This window comes from Geotrypetes seraphini, chromosome 3, assembly GCF_902459505.1.
Source record: "Geotrypetes seraphini chromosome 3, aGeoSer1.1, whole genome shotgun sequence".
Lineage (NCBI taxonomy): Eukaryota > Metazoa > Chordata > Amphibia > Gymnophiona > Dermophiidae > Geotrypetes > Geotrypetes seraphini.
In genome coordinates, this window is record NC_047086.1 from 343,828,808 (window position 1) to 343,841,468 (window position 12,661).

Genomic DNA, 12,661 nt, shown 5'->3' on the forward strand with positions numbered 1-12,661 from the left:
AAAGTTTTGGATAATTTCCTAACAGAGAATTCTATAGGTCATTATTGAGATGGCCAGGGGAAATTCACTGTCTATTCCTAGGATAAGCAGCATGAAATCTGTTTTACTACTTGGGATCTAGCTAGGTACTTGGGGCCTGGGTTGGCCACTGTTAGAAACAGAATACTGGGCTTGATGGACCTTTGGTCTGTCCCAATATCGCAATTCTTATGTTCTTAATAAGCACAGAGAGTTTATGAGACATTATGTCCCTTCTCCCCCTAGCAATGATCTCCTGCCACCTCTTCCTACTACTGCTGCTATGCTACTTTTTTTATGCTTACATAGCGTCATGCTGTGGGATATAATTGTGAGGAATTGAAATAGTGTTACTCTCCATTCAGTTCAATCCCTGACCATAGCCCCTCTCAATACCAGAGCTGCCAAGAGAAAATCAGTTTTAAAAGAGTGATTTCCATTTTATGGAATTCCATGCTTCCACAACCTCATTCCCTTTTCCCATCCTTATTTATTCCTGTGACTGCAAAGTTGGAAGTGCAGATACCCCAAACTAACCCAGCTCAATTAGCAATATAATACATTCCTAACCAGTGATTCTTGGGCTCACTCAGTTGTGAAGAACAGTTGATAAGATTCAAGCCATGCCTCCAAAAATCTGAAACTTATCTTTGCTTGTTCTGGATTTTTTTCTTCTCTGCCACTTCCCTCCCTCTAACTTGATCCTCTCTTCTCAGAACCCTTTTCTCTGTCCCGCACACAGTTCCTCTCCCTGTCCTCATCTGTTTTTCTTTCTTTAGCCCATCCCTCACCCACTTATCTTTGTATTATAGCCCATACTTCCCAGCTTGCATTCACTCAGCTCTGTTCTCCATTTCATAGTCTATGTGTCTTCCCTCAGCCTCTCTTCCCTTTATAAAACCATCTTTTCTAGCTTAGTGCCGTGCTACTCTTTGTTTCCCCATTCTTCCCACAAAGCCTCCTCAGCAGTTCTCCTCTCTGTCTGACCTACACTGCAGCTCTTCTCTGTTCTTGTCAGATATTCCTTAGGGGAAGGCGGGACCAGTAGCTTAGGAGTCACCAATCCTTTCATCATGCTTTTCCCTGCAACCTATTATCTGGCTAAGGAATGTCTGACCAATGGTGTCTCCTAAGCTGCTGGTTCTGCTTCGTTTGCTGCTTATTGGCTAGCTAAGGAATGTCTGACCAATGGGCTGCAGGGGGAAGTGGGAGCAGTAGCTACAAAGACACTGACTTTCTTTCTGCTTTCCCCTGCAACTGGACATTGGGAAGATTTCAGCTCTGATGTCTGGGCAGTGCTGGAAAGAATATTGGGAGTGCTCTAATACCTTCAGCACCCACAGAACTGGTGTCTATGGCATTATTCCTGCTTCATGACTCAGATCTTTGTGATTGGTCTCATGGTTTCAATTCTTGCGAGATTGAAACCATGAGACCAACCTGAACTTCTAGCACCATGCAGCTCAGACTTGTAGAGAGTGGAGTCAGGCTGGGGAAGCAGGAAACCTGCAAATGAAGCCAAGTGAGGGAAAAGAGACTGGATAAAGCCTGAGGTGGGGAGGGGGTACATGAAAGATAGCAAGTAGACTGGATGAAGGCGGCTGCGGTTAGATGAGATAGACAGACACAGAGAGAATGGCTGGGAGCAGACAACACACTGTTGAATTTTGCCACTATTTGATGAAGCATATGGCAAAATACAATGGTTCATGTTTTAGCCCTCTGAATGTTACAAAATTGTGGTCCCTGATAGAAAAAAGTTGGCAAGCATCCAAATGGCAGGTGAAATTTAATGTGGACAAATGCAAAGTGATGCATATTGGGAAGAATAATCCAAATCATAGTTACCGGATGCTAGGATCCACCTTGAGGTCAGCACTCAAGAAAGAGATCTGGGTGTCATCGTGGACAATATCCTGAAACCTTCCGCTCAATGTGCAGCAGCGGCCAAGGAAGCAAACAAGAAAAGGGATGGTAAACAAGACTAAGAATGCTATAATGCCTCTGTATCGCAATCTCACCTTGAGTACTACATTCAGTTCTGGTTTCCTTATCTCAAAAAAGATATAGCGGCACTAGAAAAGGTTCAAAGAAAAGTGACCAAGATGATAAAGAGGATGGAACTCCTCTCGTATGAGTAAAGCCTAAAGAGGTTAGGTCTCTTCAGGTTGGAAAAGAGATGGCTGAGGGAAGATATGATCGAAGTCTACAATATCCTGAGTGGGTTGATCGATTATTTACTGCATCAAGATTTACAAAGACTAGGAGACACTTGATGAAATTACAGAGTAAAACTTTTAAAACCAATAGGAGGAAATATTTTTTTCACTCAGAGAACAGTTAAGCACTGGAGCATGTTGCCATAGGATGTGGTAAGAGTGGTTAATGTAGTTGGTTTAAAAAAAGGTTTGGACAAGTTCCTGGAGGAAAAGACCATAGTCAGCTGTTGAGAAAGACATGGGAGAAGCCACTGCTTGCCCTGGATCGGTGGCATGGAATGCTGCTACTATTTGGGTTTGTGCCAGGTACTTGTAACCTGGATTGGCCTCTATGAAGATGGGATACTGGGCTAGATGGACCATTGATATTATCCAGTAGGGCTATTCTTATGTAAGCCTGGGTTAGTGACTCCTAAGCTGTAAGCTGTGGTAAAATGTTACTGTTATCACAGCTTAATAACTCTACCCCCTCCATAGGGGGTATTTACTTGTTACTTCACTGGACTTTCACTACCTGCTACACAGTTATTTCAGCTATAGCATGTCTTATTAGATTGTACATGTGTGTATGGTTTTCCTGGACTCCACCCACTGGGTCTCATCTCAGTTTCACATCACACATGGGACAGGATGTTTCTTTCTCTGCCAGAATTGGTAGCTTGTACCTGTTTTCTGGGCTTTGGGTCATGCTCATTTCTAGAAATCAAGGCAGTCTGCTTCCTCTCATCCACCTTCTATGACTATATTTACAGTAGCGTAACAACCATCTGCAATGAGAGAGATAAGAGATTCCATCTCTCTCGATCTGCTATCCCACTTCCTTGATTCTGAGCTATAACTTCTATTTCTGGTATTCCCTACCTACAGAAGACAAAAATATGGAAACAGGTCCTGGACCTCCAAGAGTATATAATTATAAAGTTTATTGGTGCAAATACAAGTAAAATGTATCACTATATACTAAAAGCCAAACTCATACAACATTTAAAAGCAATAAATACACTGGATTAATTATGGCCTGACCCTAAATGGGCCGTGATTTGACTTTTTCAAGCCTTCCTCAGGGGTACCTTAAAATGCAGCAACAGGCATTCAACCAACAGAAAATCTGTGAGTAGGGTGCTTGTGACGTATCATGGTTGCTGTAATAGCTGAAAAATTCAACCCGATTTTTGTGGTACCTATGTCTATTCCTGTGGCTGGTTGGACCATCCTGGTGACATAAACCACCCCACAGTGCTGTTCTGCATCTCCTGCCTACATAAAGAGCATTGTATCCTGGTATTGCCATTATTTAGCATTAAAACAACCAAAAGGAAAGCACAAGAAAATCAAAACAAACTGATCAAATGAAAGAAATAACAAAATGAAATAGGACACAAGATTGGATTACTAAATGTGATCTATTTAGGGGTAACAAATGCCAAATTTAAAGCTTTACAACTTTTGATGACTTCAGCAGTGAGATTAGACTGGAGCATCACAGACACCCATGTGACACCTCTTTTGAGACAATTGCATTGGCTAACAATACAACAGAGGGTACAATACAAAGTATTGTCAATAATCCATCAGACTGTATGTCATATTGTTCCAGTTTGTTTTCATGATTTGTTAAGGAGGTAGAATGAGATTGTCAGAAGATAAGATAACAATGGTATGTCATGTAAAGATAAATAATTCAATGATTTCAACAGCCGGGGTGAAACTTTGGAATGCTTTGCCAGGGCAAATATGTTTAATTGCAGGTAGTTAAAAAAAAAAAAATTGCTAAAAATACATCTGTTTACAAATGCATTTAGCTGAGAGAATGAGATGCTGTGTAGTAAGGTAGTTAATAGACAGTATTTTTATAAATGTATGTATTTTTGTGAGTTGATTATGTATGTTTCTTGGAAACCACCCAGATTTATAGACAGAGTATACATTTTTAGATAAATAATAAATGTAAATATAAATAAATATCATATTTTTTCCCTTAGTATGGGTAATAAAGTTTGTCGGATCTCTCCTGCCTGAATCTACTTTGTTACACCCACCACAAAACCCTGAAAGGCAGAAAAGGAAAGGGAATAATACCAGCAATATAGCTCTTCTTTCAGATTCTATGCTGGCAGTGAACATGAGGTCTTGTCTCGGAGAGCCTTTTCCCGTCATTTAGATTTAATTGATTGTTTGAGAAATTACTTCTGCATAATGCCATCGGACATTTGAACTACATCTGATTTACTGGACGGCTTGTTGCTTTCCTGATAATTATGTTGAGACGGTCTTTTGCATAAGTGTTCAAGGGAAGTACTCAGTGTCTGAGCAGCAGAGCAGTCTGAAGCGGCTTCATTGTGGGTATTTGCGATCTCGACAAATTATTTTGATGTGTAATTCATGCAGTTTGAAGTATGTTTATGCAAACTAGTCTGGTAAGCTGCCTATAGAAAGCTTGCATTATAATTCCTAACAACCTCTTTTTGGTGAAAGCTGATTGCGGAATTAATTTGCAAGCTGTTTATAAATTATCCATAAAGATACTCAGGTGGATGTCAAAGTACATTGATTGGGGGGAGGGGGAGGATGCAGTACACAGTTGTCACATATTCAACGGATATTTAGCTCGAAGGCTTACTCTCCCTTTGGAACGCAAGACATTATTTTCATCTATTCACACCTTATAAATAACAGACTGCTCGCCGTATGTGCAGGGAAGGAACATTTATCACTCAAACAACATGGCTCAGCTCAGCTCCAGTCTCCATATGGAAGCTTGCAGACCCGCTGACATGATAACAGCTGCTGGCCTGACTGCAGGAAGAATATTATTAGGACTGTTATGTCTTCATGTGTGACACATAGTTAGTGTTGATTGGTTTTAAATCCATTAATCTGGGTCTTACCGGAGGTCCTGGGAATCAAGCAGGCTACAGTAACAGATCTCACCCAAAATGTTGGAGCTGAGGGTGACCCCCCCAAGATGCAGGTACATAACCAATCAGTGTCTGTGGCAAAAGCAATCCAGCCTTCTCAAAAACTTTCCCTAACCTTACAGACTGGTTGAAGCGCCCCCTAATGGCTGGCTATAAAAGTGGATTCAAGTTTCAGCAGACACATCAAAATCACTCTGAAAGATTAAAAGAAAAAAAACCAGGGCTGGTATGTGTGTGGTATAAATAAAACTCCAATCTCTCCATCCTTTCAAAAGGCACAAATATATACAGCAAAAAGTATCAAAAGTGCTTAAAGCACTGAAGGTATTTGGTGTCCTCTGAGGTGGCCTTTCTCCTCTGAATCTCTTGTACCTCTCTGCTGCTTCAATTTCAGGTCCTCTAGAACAGTGTTTCTCAACTCGGTCCTGGAGTACCCTCTTGCCAGTCAGGTTTTCAGGATATCCACAATGAATATGCTTAAACTTGATTTGTATGACAAAACAAAAAGGAAAGAGGAACTGGAGAAAAATATACAAAACAATGAACCAGTAACCTCTAGTGTAAGCGATTGGAAAATGCTCAAAGCTTAACCCCTTTATATCCTATGCATGCAATTCAATAAATGTGCACTTACTGGGGAAAAATGCCTCAGAAGCTGCAGGGCAAACAGTGCTCCGGAGCTATGAAGGGGAGCCTAAGTGACTCATTAGCTCCCCTCCAACATTCTATCATAGGCAAAAATAACCCTGTTGAAGTGACTTTAACATCAATGTAATTAAATGTAATTCAAAAAAGTGCAAGCAACACTTATTTTTGCTTCAGGATCAGCATTAAAAACTTCATAACATGATGCAGCACTAATAGGACTTCCTCACATAAATAGCCGACGAAGGCCAAGGTTTCATGATTAAAAAATCATTTCATCAGGGCTCTTCAGTGTACTAACGCTGAGAGTCTTACAGGGTAAACGCACATTTATTGAATTGAATGCATAGGATATAAAGGGGTTAAGCTTTGAGCATTTTCCCAGCGCTTACACGGGAGGTTATTGGTGCATTGTTTTGTAAACTTGATTTGTATACACTGCCTGCATTATATGCAAATTTCTTTCATGTATATTCATTGTAGGTATCCTGAAAACCAGGACTGAGTTGAGAAATGCTGTACTAGAAGTCCAAACTTCTCTTTATTTTTTTAAATTAGGTTTCAACTATATAATATATCAAAATTAGAGGGGTTCACGTGATATAAGTTGGTGCAAGTGTCAAGGTACCTAGCAGGGTTCCCAAATAATTCCACGCAACCAAGGTTATTCAAAAGTATAAAGTTTATTGAGCAAAATTTTGTAAAGAGCACTAGGTAAGTTCTTTAGGGTAGGTACCAATTTGTAAGGCTGGATGGCATTCAACAATTGGTAAGCTTACAAAGGTAACACAGGATGTTATATTTACCATTTAAAGTTCAAAGAAACTTAGGTTAAATGCTACAAGACCCAAATTATATCACACATCTACCCCTAAACCTGTATGACTACTGAAATCCAGTATTTCAATTGAACACATTTGAGGTTTCTATCTTCAGATAAGTTAAAGTTCCCCTTTGCATGTGGTGGTCACCTCTACATGCTAGGACAATAGTTCCCTGTCCACAAATAACCTCAATCACCCCTCCCCCTACAGGTATCAGCAAATTCACGTTCCACATGTATCCCTTAAGACAGATACGCGACAATGCACATAACATAAATACACAGATCTAAAGTGTGTCTTGCTAGGATGAATGTGGCCTAGTACATGTATGCGCACACAGTGTTACCGGTCTAGTAGAGTCTCTGTAAATGTTGCAACTGTCTTGCATTAGGTACCATGATCCTCAGTGTCTGCATCTCTATTGGCCGCTGAAGTCAGCTCATCAACTCAGGAGCTCTGGAGTAGTGCTGCCCGATTCAGGAAAAAAAATTTCGATTTGATTCAGCCTATTGAATTGATTTTTCGATTCGATTTTCCTGCCCAATTGGGTGTTTGTTTTTTTTCAAACATCCCTTTTATAGCCTCTTCACCCCCTTTGCCCTCTCCTACCCACACTGGCGCTGTGGTGTAAACAAAATAAACAAACAAAAAAGACTTCCTCTCTTAGGTCCTAGTTCACACTTTCTGTCTAACACCATCTCTGGCAGGATACACATTTCAAATCTGACATATTGCATTCACAAAACACAAAATAAAATTATTTTTTCTACCTTTTGTTGTCTGGTCATTATTGAAATCATGTTGGTCCCAGGCTCTGGTTGTCTTCTGATAACTCGCTTGCCCGGGTCTCCTGCCCATTTGTCGTTTCCTTCTTTTTCTGTGCTAACCATTCATCTTCCATCTCTGTCCTCCCCTTCCATTTCCCTTCCCTCCCCCGGAGGTCTGCCATCTTTCCTTTTTTCATCTCCATCCCCACAGCTGCAGCGATAGACCCCCACCACCCCCAGATCCACCATCTCTTCTTTTCTCAATTACCATTTCATCCAGCATCTCTCCCTCCTTCCCCACCACCCCAGGGTCCACCAGCTCTCCCTTTCTCTTCCCAAGTTGTGTCCAACTTCTCTCCTTTTCTATTCCTTCCCTCCCTAAATCCCATTGTCCACCATCTCCCTCCCTCTCCTCTGTTTTTAGACCCATTATTTCTTCCCCCTTCTCTTTTTAACATTTCCCAACTAAACTCCAGCAGTTTATCTGACTAGCTCCCCACAGGTCAATTTCTATCCCTCCAGCCTGTCCCACTCATCTGGGCCGCCTCACATATCCAGAACTCTATTCTTCCATGCCATCCCTGCATGCCGGTGCTGCTTATGAAAGGGAAGCACAAAAGGGCAAAACATGAAAATACCATGAAAGAAATATCAGCAAGGAACTATCTAAAATCCCCAGAGTAAACGAGTCAAAAATATAAAAACTAAAAATACACTACCCGATGGGAGAGAACCTGTCAGACGACTACAAATTAAATAATAAGAGAATATTACAAAATTTAGCACGCTACTAGATGGGAGAGAATCTTATATAAATCACCAGAGAGAACATAAAGCAAAAATGCTAAAGACAAAAGCCCGTAAGAAAGTGAAACTCACTATCCGATGGGAGAGAAACTATTAGTTTTTGAGTTTGTAGTCCCCTGATAGTTTCTCTCCCATCGGATAGTGAGTTTCACTTTCTTACGGGCTTTTGTCTTTAGATATATAATGTAACTTGCTACCCGATGGGAGGGAAACTGTCCACCCGCCCTGCATAAGCAAAACGGAGAGACTGGGAATTTGAAGGCCTTGAGCATGCGCAGATGCTCAAGGCCCAGCAAAAAGGACTGCAGATCTTCGGGCACTGGCACCGGCATGTCCTGTGCGTTGGTGCCGGTACCGGGTGCCAGATGGAGGGTAAACGAAGTGTTCGGGTGGGTGGGGGGTGCCGGATCGCAGCGTGGGGGGAGGCCGGATCGTGTGTGGGGTGCCGGATCATGGCGGGGGGTGCCGGATCGTGGTGGTGGGGATTCCGGATCACACGGGGGGGACCTTCTTGAGCAGGGGGAGCAATGCCGGTTCTCGGGGGAATAGAGCAGTGCTGCTGGCCTCGGGGGGGGGTGGGAAACGAATCAAGCGAGTTTCCCTTACTTTCTATGGGGAAACTCGCTTTGATATACGAGCAATTTGGTTTACGAGCATGCTTCTGGAACGAATTATGCTCGTAAACCAAGGTTCCACTGTACTCTCATCCAAAGACATCAAAATCTGTGCCTCAAAACACTTTTTAAAAAGTGGTGCAAAAAGACCTCAGTGACCACAGTACTCCGCTTAATTCACGCTACTGCTAAATAGTTAAGCGAGTCATAGGTCACAAAAACTCCACTCATGAATTATATGCAAACAGTGATTTCAACAAACATTGGGAAAACTATATCAAACATCATAAGTCTCTCAAAAATTTGCACAGGGCTCCTTTTACTAAGCTGCACTAGCGGTTTTAGCACATGCTTAACACACGCTGAATTGCCCCGCGCGCCAAACCCTAAGCTGGCATTAGTTCTAGCCACGTAGCGCAGGTTTAGCATGCGCTAAAATTCTGCGCGCGCTAAAAACGCTATCGCAGCTTAGTGAAAGGAGCCCACCGTGTGGGTAGAACTAATCATACAAAAAAGTAGAGACGTTTGATCAGGCAACTCAGTTAGAACGTTCAAGATACTTTTCTATATAGGCCGAAAATGAATGCTTTCTTTATGAGCAAAAGATAAACACTTTAAAATGTTCAGTTTGTTAGACTGTTGTTCATAAATATCCTCCAAAAAGTCGTGAAACACACAAAAAAACCTTAAAAAGGCTAAATCGCAAGTAGGAAAGGATTCTAATAAGAGCTTAAGGAGAGTATAGAAAGGGTCTCAAGCGCTCACGGCTAAAAGCTCGATATGTCTTACAAGCTGATAACCATAGGGTGAGCTATCATCAATCTTTATTCACTGCTCCAGTATACGCTCCATATTATCAGAAACCCACTATAGATAGTTTTTATCTCAAAAATTTTTTCTTTTTTCTTTTTAATTTAATTTTAATAATTCTATGAAATTCTGTAAGACATATCGAGCTTTTAGCCGTGAGCGCTTGAGACCCTTTCTATACTCTCCTTAAGCTCTTATTAGAATCCTTTCCTACTTGCGATTTAGCCTTTTTAAGGTTTTTAGACTGTTGTTCATGGCAAGAAAGTTCAATTATCATAGTCACAGGAATCAAACAATCCCCAAAAGTTCAACACCAAAAATAATCAAACTTACTTAGCTGAAGGATGTCTTCAATTAACAATTTTCTTCACAAGACCCCCAATACTGAAAGATATCCACAAGTTCATTCATTGTTACAGCGTCCTTTTCACACGAGGAAGTCGCAATGCCCACTTCAAGACACTGTTCGGCCACAGTCTTACAAAGCTTCTCACATAAGAAACTGCCCCACCACAGTCCTCGCATTCTATACCAGCCTTCTTACTCAACAGCAGCAAAAACTTCTCCTGCACAGAACTCCCGACAGAGGTTCAAATCATGGAGCAATTTCCTGTAGGATATTCTACAGAGATTTTTATGATCACAAAGCATTGGATGAGGGCGCATGGGAGGCGTTTTTGAGGGATTTGACACAGTTCACAAATGACCAATTACCCTATAACAGGGGTAGGGAACTCCGGTCCTCGAGAGCCGTATTCCAGTCGGGTTTTCAGGATTTCCCCAATGAGTATGCATTGAAAGCAGTGCATGCAAATAGATCTCATGCATATTCATTGGGGAAATCCTGAAAACCCAACTGGAATACGGCTCTCGAGGACTGGAGTTCCCTATCCCTGCCTTATAGCAACTGAGTAACTTAAATTCAGCATAAAAAATCTGAAACTCAACAAGGCCCCAAGCCTCAATGGATACAGACTAGAATATTATAAAATTCTTTATGTTGTGATAACAAATCCATTCCAGGATATGTGCAATGGGTTAAGGGGGAGCTACCTCTATGTTAGACGTTCTCATACCAAAACCAGGAAAAGACCCAGAAAAGTTGGGGGCTTATTGAACAATATCACTTTTGAGCCAGGATATAAAATTCTTAGCAGCGATCATGACACACCAGTTAAATATCTAGTTACTTCAGATTATACATAGTGAACAAGCTGGATTTGTGCCAGGTAGAAATGCATCTATGAATCTTACCAAGGTCTTGCTAGCTCTTCATGAACATAGGAGTAAAGGTAATACATCCACAATTGCTAGCCTGAATATAGAGGTCTTTAATAGCATTTATTGGTAATATATATTTTGGGGGTGATGGAGTGGTATGATTTGGAGGGGAAGGTTCAGCAACTAGACAAAGGCCTTATATACCCATCCACATGGACAATTGATAATCAGTGGAAACCTCACTGATTTATTGGATTTGAAAAGAGGTATTTGGCATGTATCCTTTGTCTCCTATACTTTTTTTTTGCCAGGTTTAGTACCCTTACAAGAAGAAAATGTGTAATTTTCCTCATGTATCAAAACACCGCCTTAGGTGAATCTCATCACAAAGGTAGTTAATAAATCCCAGTAAATAAAATTATTTGCGAAGTATGAAAATTGATCCTGTAATAGGAAGTAATGAGATGGAGCAGTAGAAATGTATTTAAATGTGAGGACTCCCTCAGGCAAATAAAAGCCGTGAATGTTTCTAAGAAAGACTAGCTGTGGCCAAATATATAATGAGGGAGATAGGTTCAAAACAAATGCAAGGAAGTTTTTTTTCACACAGAGGGTCGTGGACACTTGGAATGCGCTACCGGAGAAAGTGATCAGGCAGAGTACGGTACAGGGATTCAAACAGGGATTGGACGGATTTCTGAGGGATAAAGGGATCGTGGGATACTGAGAGAGGTGCTGGGATGTAACACAAGTATAGAAAGCTAACCAGGTAATAAGTATAGAAACCCAATCAGGTCGTGCATGTGCAAGACCGGAGGGTTAGGACTTCGATGGGAAGATAGGACTTCAATGAGAAACATAGGTGGCAAGGGAGCCCCTTCTGGTGATTCAGACAGGTCGTGACCTGTTTGGGCCGCCGCGGGAGCTGACTACTGGGCAGGATGGACCTATGGTCTGACCCGGTGGAGGCACTGCTTATGTTCTTATGTTCTTATGAGGGAATTCATAGGTGTGGGGGGGTTTTCTTGCTCACCCTCAATTTCTTGTTTTAAGACTGTAATACATATTTTCTGCTACCATACTTCATGTAGATTTCTATTCAATGACAGCTAGTGTTCAGGTTTCCATCATCATGCACCCTCCAGAGGCTAAAAAGAATTTTGGTGATTCCAGCCTTGAACAATTAGGGGTCCTTTTTACTAAGCTGTGATAAAAGGTGGCCTGAGCTATTTTTAGCATGTCAGTTTCCCGCACACTGAGGCCAATTTTAGCGTGGCTGTAAAATGGACACAATTTCTTTTTTCCCATTAATGGTCACACATTAACCCCCACCCCCACCTCATATTATTCTATGAGCATCAGAGCTATTACTGCCATGGCCGGCGCTAAAAAGCATCCTACGTTTTTGTAAAAGGGGGAGTTAATTTCCCCATTTGCATGTGACCATTCCTGTTTGAGCCCTTTCTGCCATGCCACCTATTTGTAGACAGTAAGGGCTCCCGTGCTAACCCTGTGCTAATTGGTCTGCATTAGAGGTCTGCACGGGAACGGGGATTGCGGGAATCCCACGGGTCCCGCGGGGGTCCCACGGGAATCCCCCCTAACCCACGGGACTCCCACGGGGATGGAAGGCTTTGGAAGCAGGGTTCGTCCATATAATATAATGGACACGTTATCCTTAGTAAAAGAGGGGGTTTATAAGTTAATTACCTGAACAGAAAACAATAAAAAGGTTCCACCAAAGAAGTTCCACAAGGAAAACAGCAGCGCAAACACAAAAGAAATTGTGGAATTGATGATCCTGTCAGAAGTAATTGC